The 9,649-nt window shown below is 39.6% G+C and overlaps 1 pseudogene; it reads right to left on the bottom strand.

Moving 5' to 3' along the window:
- Positions 1-369: 369 nt before the first annotated feature.
- LOC102440843 lies at positions 370-9,087 on the bottom strand (annotated as a pseudogene).
- Positions 9,088-9,649: the final 562 nt, after the last annotated feature.

Genomic DNA, 9,649 nt, shown 5'->3' with positions numbered 1-9,649 from the left:
ATTTTCTCTGATTAAGTGCCTGTTAAAATTGTTAGCCTATTTTTAATTAGGTTGTTTGCTTATAACTGGGTTGGAGTTCTTCATATATTCCAGATACTTTTCCTTTGTCAGATATAGTAAACTTTGCAAATATTTCTCCTACTTCAAAATGTTTTTCTAACAGTTTCTTACATTTTCTAATTTTGAAAATGTCCAAATTGTTGATCTTTTCTTTTATAGTTTGTGGGTTTTTTTGTTTTGTTTTGTTATTGTTGTATATATATTTTTTAAATTGTTTTAGAGAGAAAAGGGAAAGGTGGAGAGAGATAGAAATATTGATGAGAGAGAAACAATGATCAGCTGCCTCCTGTTTGCCCCCTACTGGGGATTTTAGCCCGCAACCGGCACATGTACCCTCACTGGGAGTCCAACTGTGACTTCCTGGTGCCTGGCGCCATCCACCCACAGCGGTTCCATGGCCTTGGGGCAGTGCTCATAGAGTGCCAGCCCATGCAAGGGGTCGATCACCTAGTCCTTCGTGCCCTGGATAAGCCCCAGTGATGTGATCTTGGACACCTTGTGTACGTTGGGGAAAGCATCCAAGCAATAGGTCTTTCTGGTGTCTGGGAAGGCAACGCGCATGCCCGAGGTGAGTGGGGACCGCGGCGCCCTTGTAGCAGGATGCCAGGTCCAGGGTGGGCGCTGTGCTCACGCTCTGCCCGTACAGGACGATGCTGTCTGGGCTGATGCCGTACAGGGTGCACCAGGCGGCGTGGATGTCTGCAAAGAGGTCCTTCTCAGAAGGTCCAGCCGAGCTAACGCCATAGCCCGAGTGGTCATAGGGGAAGACCCTACCGTTGATGCGTGTGCCCAGGCCAGTGTGGAAGCTGCTCTTCTGGCCCAGGTCCACTGCGTTGCCATGTGAGAAAAGGACTGTGTACCTGGCTCCTGGCACACGCAGTGCACATACATGCAGGCAGTGTGGTTGCCCGGAGCTCAGTCACTGACAGGCGTTCATGGTAGGCACCCGGCCCCTGGGCGGGCCTCGCTCAGTAGCAGAGAGGCAGGGGGGCTCCGAGATGGGGGCGGGGAGAGCCCTGTTAGCAGGCGGCAGCCCAGCCCCTTCTCGGTCCAAACCGAGCCCTGGGGAGCTTTGCAGCCTCAGGTCTCCATGTCCTGCACAGGGAAGCCCGCCGTGGACAGCGCACCCCAGTCCCAGGGCCACACTCCATGGCTCCTGGCCACCGCCTGTGTGCCTATTGGTCCCCAGGCGCCGCTGCCCTGCCTCCTAGCCCTGCACCGCTGCTGCAGCCAGGTATTTCTTCCGTGATCTGCTTTTTCCCCCCTGTATTTGTGATGTGATCCAAAACTGTGCTAGCACTGCACAAACTTCCCCAGAATTCTCTGTATACATTTTTCTAAAATTTTTACTTAAAAAAGTCATGCATTTGAAATGTTTAAATGCATTAAGATGTATTGTAGCCTTATAATCATTTCAATAGTGCCTTTTTGTATGTCTTTGCATACACTGATAATGGGGAAGCTATTAATCTAATTTATGTGTATTTTACTCGGAATTCGACAAGTATTCCCATTCTGCTCACAAGTCAATCTGCACATAGTCCAAAAATGGTGCTAATGCCAACATGGTGCATGAGTTGTTGTAATAACCAATATTTTATACTTATGCAGAGATGATTGAAACAGAGGTTAAGGTCTGATATAGAATAAGTTTTTGAGTTTGATATCTTGCATGTTGGACTATACAATATTTATACAACTTGTGGAGTTTGAGGTTCTCCTTTTATACTACAAAAAGAAAAAAAGAGCCAGTTACTTGCCTGAGTTCTAGTGTAACTAGAAATAAGATCAAGATTCTTGTTTCCAAATTTGAAATGGTTTCATATTGGGAGAAAAAAAAGAAACATAACTCAAAAAATACTGTATCTCTATCTGTCCTTATCCCCAGAGAGTATATTTCACATAAGAAAAATTATATGTGCTTTTCTCTTTTGGGATCTGTAGTTTTATCTTATAAATTCTGGTTTCTGTTAAGATCTCGATATATTGTTAATTTTCCTAGGAAACATTTTTCCCCCAAATGCAGTAGCTCAGTCAGTTCAAAGAGCCTTAAAATATTACATATGTGATTTTTCTATTCCTCACCATTTGAAAATACGGACTATCACATACACAAAACAAATTCTAGCAATAGAAATATAGAATTTAATTACTGAAGTTATATTACATATCACCTAATCAAAGTTTCTCAAGTAACCAATGAATAAAGCCAAGTCAAGCGTGTGGTAACTGTAATATGGACTAAAAGTCAGTCTTCCTTAAGCTCAGCCAGTGATTATTTCAGCTACTTTAGGCCCCTTCTCCCTTCACATACTAACATCCCATTGAGATGTCTCAACTTCTGCTTTACCTCTCAAAACTTTGCTTCAAATTCATCAGTTGGAATTTTTAGGACCACACCAGTAACTCCCTTTATAATGTATGTATTTCAGATAGCTATTGAATATAATCAAACAAGCAAGAAGCCTATCCAAAATGCAATAGAAATTTAATCTCCTTACAGCCTGCTTACCACTGATTTCACCTTTAAATGCTTCTTATGTGATTGCACTAACAGGTTTGCATTTATCAGGATGCAAAGTAAATGGCAATATATTAAATTTTACGAGTAGAGAGTCAATTATTACTGTATGGATTATTTTCTTAAATATTAAAAAGCAAATGATTATTCATTTGCAACAACAAGGAAATTACTGTCATTTTTCAAACTCAATATTCCACCATGAAAACTCTGCAACAGATTTTAAAAACCAGTTAATATAAATTCAAGTACATTTTCTGATAGGTGCTATCAACCAGTGAACCAACTTATGTGAAATTATAATTGTCCTCAATAACAGGTTATTTCCCCATCTGTTGATAGATAGCTACTCAATCATCATTTGGGCCATTAGTCTACCAGGCAGTGTATAATACTGATGCGAGATAATTTTTCAAAGGACACATTCAAACTAGAATTTCCAAAGGGACCATTTGTTTTTCTTCCATATTTTAGCATTTGACATAGTTATGTTTTGTGCAAAACAGATTGTAGCTATTTTGTTACTGTCCTTGCCTGACACATGTCAATATTACTATATCAGCAAATAACTATTTGGAATATGTTCCTTGATGATGGTGATATTTATATTGGAAATTTCCAAAGGTTAATTAAACATTATAATATCACTAGAGGCCCAGTGCACGAAATTTGTGCACTGCGGGGGGGCGGGGTGTCCCTCAGTCCAGCCTGCACCCTCTCCAATCTGGGACCCCTCGGGGGATGTCCAACAGGGATCAGGCCTAAACCAGCAGTTAGACATCCCTCTCACAATCCGGAACTGCTGGCTCCCAACCATTCAACTGCCTGCCTGCCTGATTGCCCCTAACCGCTTCTGCCTGTCAGCCTGACCACTCCTTAACCACTTCCCTGCCAGCCTGATCGATGCCTAACTGCTCCCCTCCTGGCCCGGTCATCCCAAACTGCCCCCGCCCCTGCTGGCCCGGTTGCCCCCAACTGTCCTCCCCTGCCAGCCTGGTCCCCCCAACTGCCCTCCCCTGCAGGCCTGGTCGCCCCCAACTGCCCTCCCCTGCTGGCCATCTTGTGACTAAGGGTGCCGCCATTTATTAGGGTGGGGCAGTCAATTAAAATATTCCCTTCTTATTGGCTGTGGGCGACTCCATCTTTGAGGGCGTGACAGTCAATTAGCATATTCCCTCCTTATTGGGTGTGGACGCCACCATCTCTGCAAGGGTGTGAGGGTCAGTTAACATATTCCCTCTTTATTAGATAGGATTGTGTTAGAAAAGATTTTGAAAGATCATTTATATTTATTCACTAGCCTTTGAACTAAAACCCAACCACGTTAATCTGTCTCTAAATTTAAATTGCTGCTTAAGTTTTTACTTCTATTATTACTACTAGTGAAATTTTAGGTAATGCTAGCTAAAGAACCAAGTGATATACACATGAATTTTATTTATTTATTTATTTTTAATTGTTTTATTGCTTAAAGTATTACAAAGAGTATTGCATATGTCTCCTTTTTTCCCACCCTTAACAATCCCCCGGCATCCCCTACCCCCCAGTGTCTTATGTCCATTGGTTATGCTTATATGCATGTTTGGGGGTTATAATGTTTAAGAAATCCTGAATATTAGAATTATCTCAAGAGGAAAACGAAAATTTCCTCTTCTGGGAGACTAAAAACATTAAATTTAGGAATTTCCAGCAATATAAATATTACCCCCAGTTTCTGGAAGAGACAGAGGGTTAGAGTGATATGTGCCTCACTCCAACTCATGGTAAAAGAGCAATAGAAATATAGCTCTTGTGAACTAGTTTTAAGGTTTAGAGATACTACATACATAAAGCATCTAGCATTTAAAGTGAATCTCACACACCATTCCTCTTCTCATTAAACTATGCTGCTTCTCTGGGATGCTTCTCCAAAAAGATGATTAAGTCCTGTGACTATGTCTGTGTGGGGCTACAGGTTTGATTGTTACGTTGACTGAAGCATCCAGTCAATTCCTTCAAATAAATGCATTTTCCCCATCAAATTTAACATTATTCAGATCTCGGTTTAGACCCTTATTCATTGAAAGGCATGTTTTGTACTCCAATAGTGGTCATTTTCCTCATTACCAGTCACACTTTATGTACTTTAACTTAACTTTATTATTTTCCAACAGTTGCAATTGCTCTATTGTTTTCTATTAGCTCAACTACATTGTGTGCAATTAAAAGGTAGGCAGGCACCTTTTGTTTCACTTGTTCATCCCATAGGTCTAATACCTAATGTTATTCTTGGTACATAGTAGATGCTGTATTTAAAAATACCTATGCTTAATGAATGAATGTAATTAATTAACTTTTGGCAATGTTTTTGTGTAGGAATGGTTCTAAAGTGTTGATATGGCTAATCTGTATCTAGAGTTATGGAACTGAATTAATACAGATTTCCTAATAAATGAATAAACTGTTCTGCTCCTACTGCTACCTTAGGCCCACAGGTGGAAGCATAGATACAGTGGGTGAATAACATTGTCCTGCCACTTGCACATGTGTTCACTCAGTATTAAGGAATTCCAAATGTAAGATCTGATCATTTGTGAAATCTAAGTCAACAATTTTATTGTTGATTATGTTTTCTGGTGATTAATTTTTAGTAGAAATCTGCCATAACAGAAGGCTAGCTACACTTTCTCATAGGGTCACTAATTCCACTGTAACCACAGCTAGCTGTCTGGAGGAATTTGGACAAAGTCTGTGGCAGATTCTGAATAAAAATTAATTCTCATCATTTAACATATAGCTCAAAGCACCTGCTAATGTTGACTGGCTAATTAATTATTATAGATGGGGGCTACAGACTCTAATTAGGGTGTATCTCTGAAATTATAAGAGTTCAAAAAAATCTTTCTTCAAACCTTACACTGAGTAGTGTCAACATGAAACAGATTAGATTGGTCATACACAGAAGCCTTCCGCCATGTGAGATGAACTGTAAATATAATTTTGATTGGGATTTTTCCCAGAACTTGATATTAACCAATGTCACTCTACCTCATCAAGGGGACTAAAACATAAATATCCATCAAGTTATGGCACATACTGTTGTAAAACTTTGGTGGTGGAGCTTTTTACAGAGTTTAGGAAAAAAGCATCCAAAGATTAAGACTGAATTAGTGTATGTCCAGCCCTGTCCAGGAGAGTAAGTGGCTGTATTCAGCAGATGTGATTCATCTGTCCACACACCCACAGAGAGTGTTCTTTATAGTGGAAATAGAGGGGAAATGTGGGTTTTCCACCAGCAGCAGTAACTATTCATAGAAGATACTTCAATCCCTTGGCTCATTAAAAGGCCTCCTGTTGACTTATGTATTTGACACCAAAAGAAAGGTATAGCATGGAACAAGAAAATAATGTCTGCCTACTGTCTATTTTTTTTTTACTTTTAAAAAATTTTACTTTCCAATTACAGTTTACATTCAATATTACTTTGTATTAGTTTCAGGTGTACAGCATCGTGGTCAGACAATCATACATTTCACAAAGTGCTCCCCCCACTATTTCCAGCCCACCGTCATTTAAAAAAATATACTTTTTGAGTGTATCAGTCCATTTTAAGGAGTAGATAGATCAAAGGAAGAGATTTTAAACAGTCTTTCTATCAGCCAACATATTTGTTTAACAGTTTAGATAATAATGCACTTGGATAGTTTGGTCTCAAGTAGCTATAGCTTTTTTTTTTTATTTTCCTTCCCACTTCCTAAAAAATACTTTGAAAAGAACTTGAAAAAATATTTGCTATTGATTAAAAATCTTTTATAGAAATGTCACTTTTTTTGGTGTTCATTTATTCTTTTCCTTGCTCAAATCCCATTTTTCCTCATAGAAAAAATTATGACCTGCTACCAGCTCTGCTTAATAATGTATGATATGTATATCTAATGAGCCTCTATGTGTAATACAAACATTAAAATATAAATTAGACAAAAATCATAAAATAAGCTGTTTCCTTCCTGTCTGAGCTTTATTCCTATAGTCCATGTGTACGGATTTTCATGTCTCTTTGTTTCCTAATGATGTAAGGATTTTTAATATCAAAATTGAAAAGCTATTCCAAATATTTTATCCTCCAAAGGCACATGCATAACATTTAAATAAGAAGTAATTGCACAGTGTTTTCTATAGAAAAAAATTACTCCCAATTTGCACATTGTATATTTTGTGGTGCTTGACTTGTATGAAGCTGGCTTCACAGATGGGCAAAAACTACTAGGTGGTCAAATTTGAGGAGCTCAGTTTCTTGAGAGTGTGTACACACACACACACACACACACACACACACATTTGTGATGTTTATTTAATATTATACATTAGATATATATTGCCTTGGATTGTAAACATTTCTGTCTTCTAGGTTCTCCTATTTAAATAAATAATATATTTGGGTAGAGGAACTTAAAACCCAAACACTTCCCATTTCTATTTTTTGTGAAACTTAATGTAACCTTATATGTGAACATTTGTTCATTGAAATTTTGGTAGTATAACCTTTAGACATTTAGTAGAATACTGGAGCGAGAAGAAGATTTAGAGATTCCTAATTCAAATCCTTCATATTATAGAGGATGAACTCGCAAGAGGGAGTAACTTGAGTCCTAGGTCAGTATTTCTTCCTCTATATCAAGCTGAACTTATCATTGTGTTACAGAGAAAGTGTTGGTACAAACTTACTAATAAAAGTTTTTCATTTGACAAAGTATCAGCGGTTCTCAACCTGTGGGTCGCGAACAATGAAAATACATCTTGCATATCAGATATTTACATTACAATTCATAACAGTAGCAAAATTACAGTTATGAAGTAGCAATGAAAATAATTTTATGGTTGGGGGTCACCACAACATGAGGAACTGTATTAAAGGGTCGCAGCATTAGGAAGGTTGAGAACCACTGTTTAGATCCCTTCCTCTTAATAACATAAGCTATATGCTATGACATGGTCCTCTAGACTTCTAAAACATAGAGTAGGCAGAAATGCCTAGACAAGTTATACAATTTACCACATAAGTTCATAAAACTTAAATGCCTTACTGTTAATGCACATTGAAAACTCATTTACACTAAAAATTGTGTTCAAGTAAAAGGTTAGGCATTATGCACAGATGGTAAATGTTTCTGCAATATCTCATTCACCAATCCCATTTTTCCTGAGTTTTATTGAGGTGTAATTGAAAGATACAATTTTATATATTTAAAGTATACAATGTGATGATCTGATGTGTATACATTGTGAAATTAGTAGCACAATCAAGTGAATTAACACAACCATCACCTCACATCCATCACCCTACATCTTTTTGTGAGTGTGGTAAGAATGCTTAAGATCTCTCAGCCAATTTCAACTATATAATACAGTATTATTAACTACTAGAGGCCCAGTGCATGAAATTTGTGCACTGGGGAGGGGGCGTCCCTTAGCCCGGCCTGCACCCTCTCGCAGTCCAGGAGCCCTCAGGGGATGTCCGGCTGATGCGGGGAGTGGGCCTAAGCCATCAGATCGACATCCTTAACGCTGCCATGGAGGTGGGAGAGGCTCCGGCTACTGCCTCTGTGCTCTCCAGCCATGGCTGAGCGGCGCTCCCCCTGTGGGAGTGCACTGACCACAAGGGGGAAGCTCCTGTGTTGAGTGGGATCAGGCCAAAACTGGCTCTCTGACATCCCCCGAGGGGTCCTGGATTGCGAGAGGGCACAGGCCAGGCTGAGGGACTCCACTGGTACACAATCGAGGTCAGAGAGGGACGTGGGAGGTTGGCCAGCTGGGGAAGGTCCGCAGAAGGGCTTCAAGGGTGTGTCCAGCCTGTCTTGCTCAGTCCCAATCAGCTGGACCCCAGCAGCAAGCTAACCTACTGGTTGGAGCATCTGCCCCCTGGTGGTCAATGCACATCATAGCAACTATTCGACGGGTCAACTGTCTGACCCCTGGTGTTCAGTGCATGTCATAGCGAGTGGTTAAGCAGCTTTGGCATATCATTAGCATATTATGCTTTGATTGGTTGAATGGATGACCGGACACTTAGTATATTAGGCTTTTATTATATAGGATAGTAACCATGATGTACATTGATACCCAGAACTTATTATTCATCTTATAGGTGAAAGTTTGTGCCCTATGACAAACATCAGCCATTTTCCCCAACCCCCAGCCACTAGCAATCACCATTCTACTCTGTTTCGATGAGTTTGACTTAATTCTTTTATTTTTCTATTCCACATATAAGTAAGACCATATAGTAGTTGTATTTTTCTGCCTTATTTCACTTAGCATAATGGTTCATACTTAGGCTTCCCTTCTCTTTATGGCTAAATAATATTCCATTGTATATTCTTTTTCATCCACCTTGGAGAAGTGACATGAGCAAAGTGAAACTGTTCCTTACCCTCTTCAATGTGTCCAATCTCGGATTTTTTTTCTCTAAAACTGCTGGAAACCTGTCCACTGGGCGTTAGGGCTTTCACTAAGACATTTTCATTCATGGGTGACAGTCAAAATTGATGTTGTATGGGAGAATAACAGTAGAAAAACCATTTTATTATCTTGCTGTTTTCAATCTGCCCCAATCTTTCCCATTATACCAAAATTCCACTATCAGAAAAAAATTTCTTCGTGTTTCTATAAGTTCTCAGTTTAAAAAGTATTTAATTGTAAAAAAGAAAAAAAGGGGGGTGTTAATTTGTCAGGTTGCTTCCTCAGGGTAGGTGATGGCAGGTCCCATAGGAATGGATAACCAAAGAGGTAAAGTTTGATGGAGAAAGGAATCACTGTGCAGAGCATGAGGCACTGTTTATGAGGGAAATACCAGAGATTGCTTTAGAGCACTCCAGGTAGCAGTTAGACGGCTGAAAGGTGTAATTGTGGATGTGCATGTGATATGTGGTGGTGATGAAAATGTACTGAAAACTCTTCACATTTTGCTATGAGCGAGCTATGGTTTTGCAAAAGTTCTGGCAAGAAAGAGAGAATTGATTCAAACAGATGATGGCTGGCATTTATTGGGTGTTTTCTATGTGAAGGGCTTTGTGCTAGGCTCCATGTTGT

This window comes from Myotis lucifugus, unplaced genomic scaffold, assembly GCF_000147115.1.
Source record: "Myotis lucifugus unplaced genomic scaffold, Myoluc2.0 scaffold_2, whole genome shotgun sequence".
Classification (NCBI taxonomy): domain Eukaryota; kingdom Metazoa; phylum Chordata; class Mammalia; order Chiroptera; family Vespertilionidae; genus Myotis; species Myotis lucifugus.
Note: the sequence above shows the minus strand (reverse complement) of the source record. Positions and strands in the feature narration are given on the sequence as shown.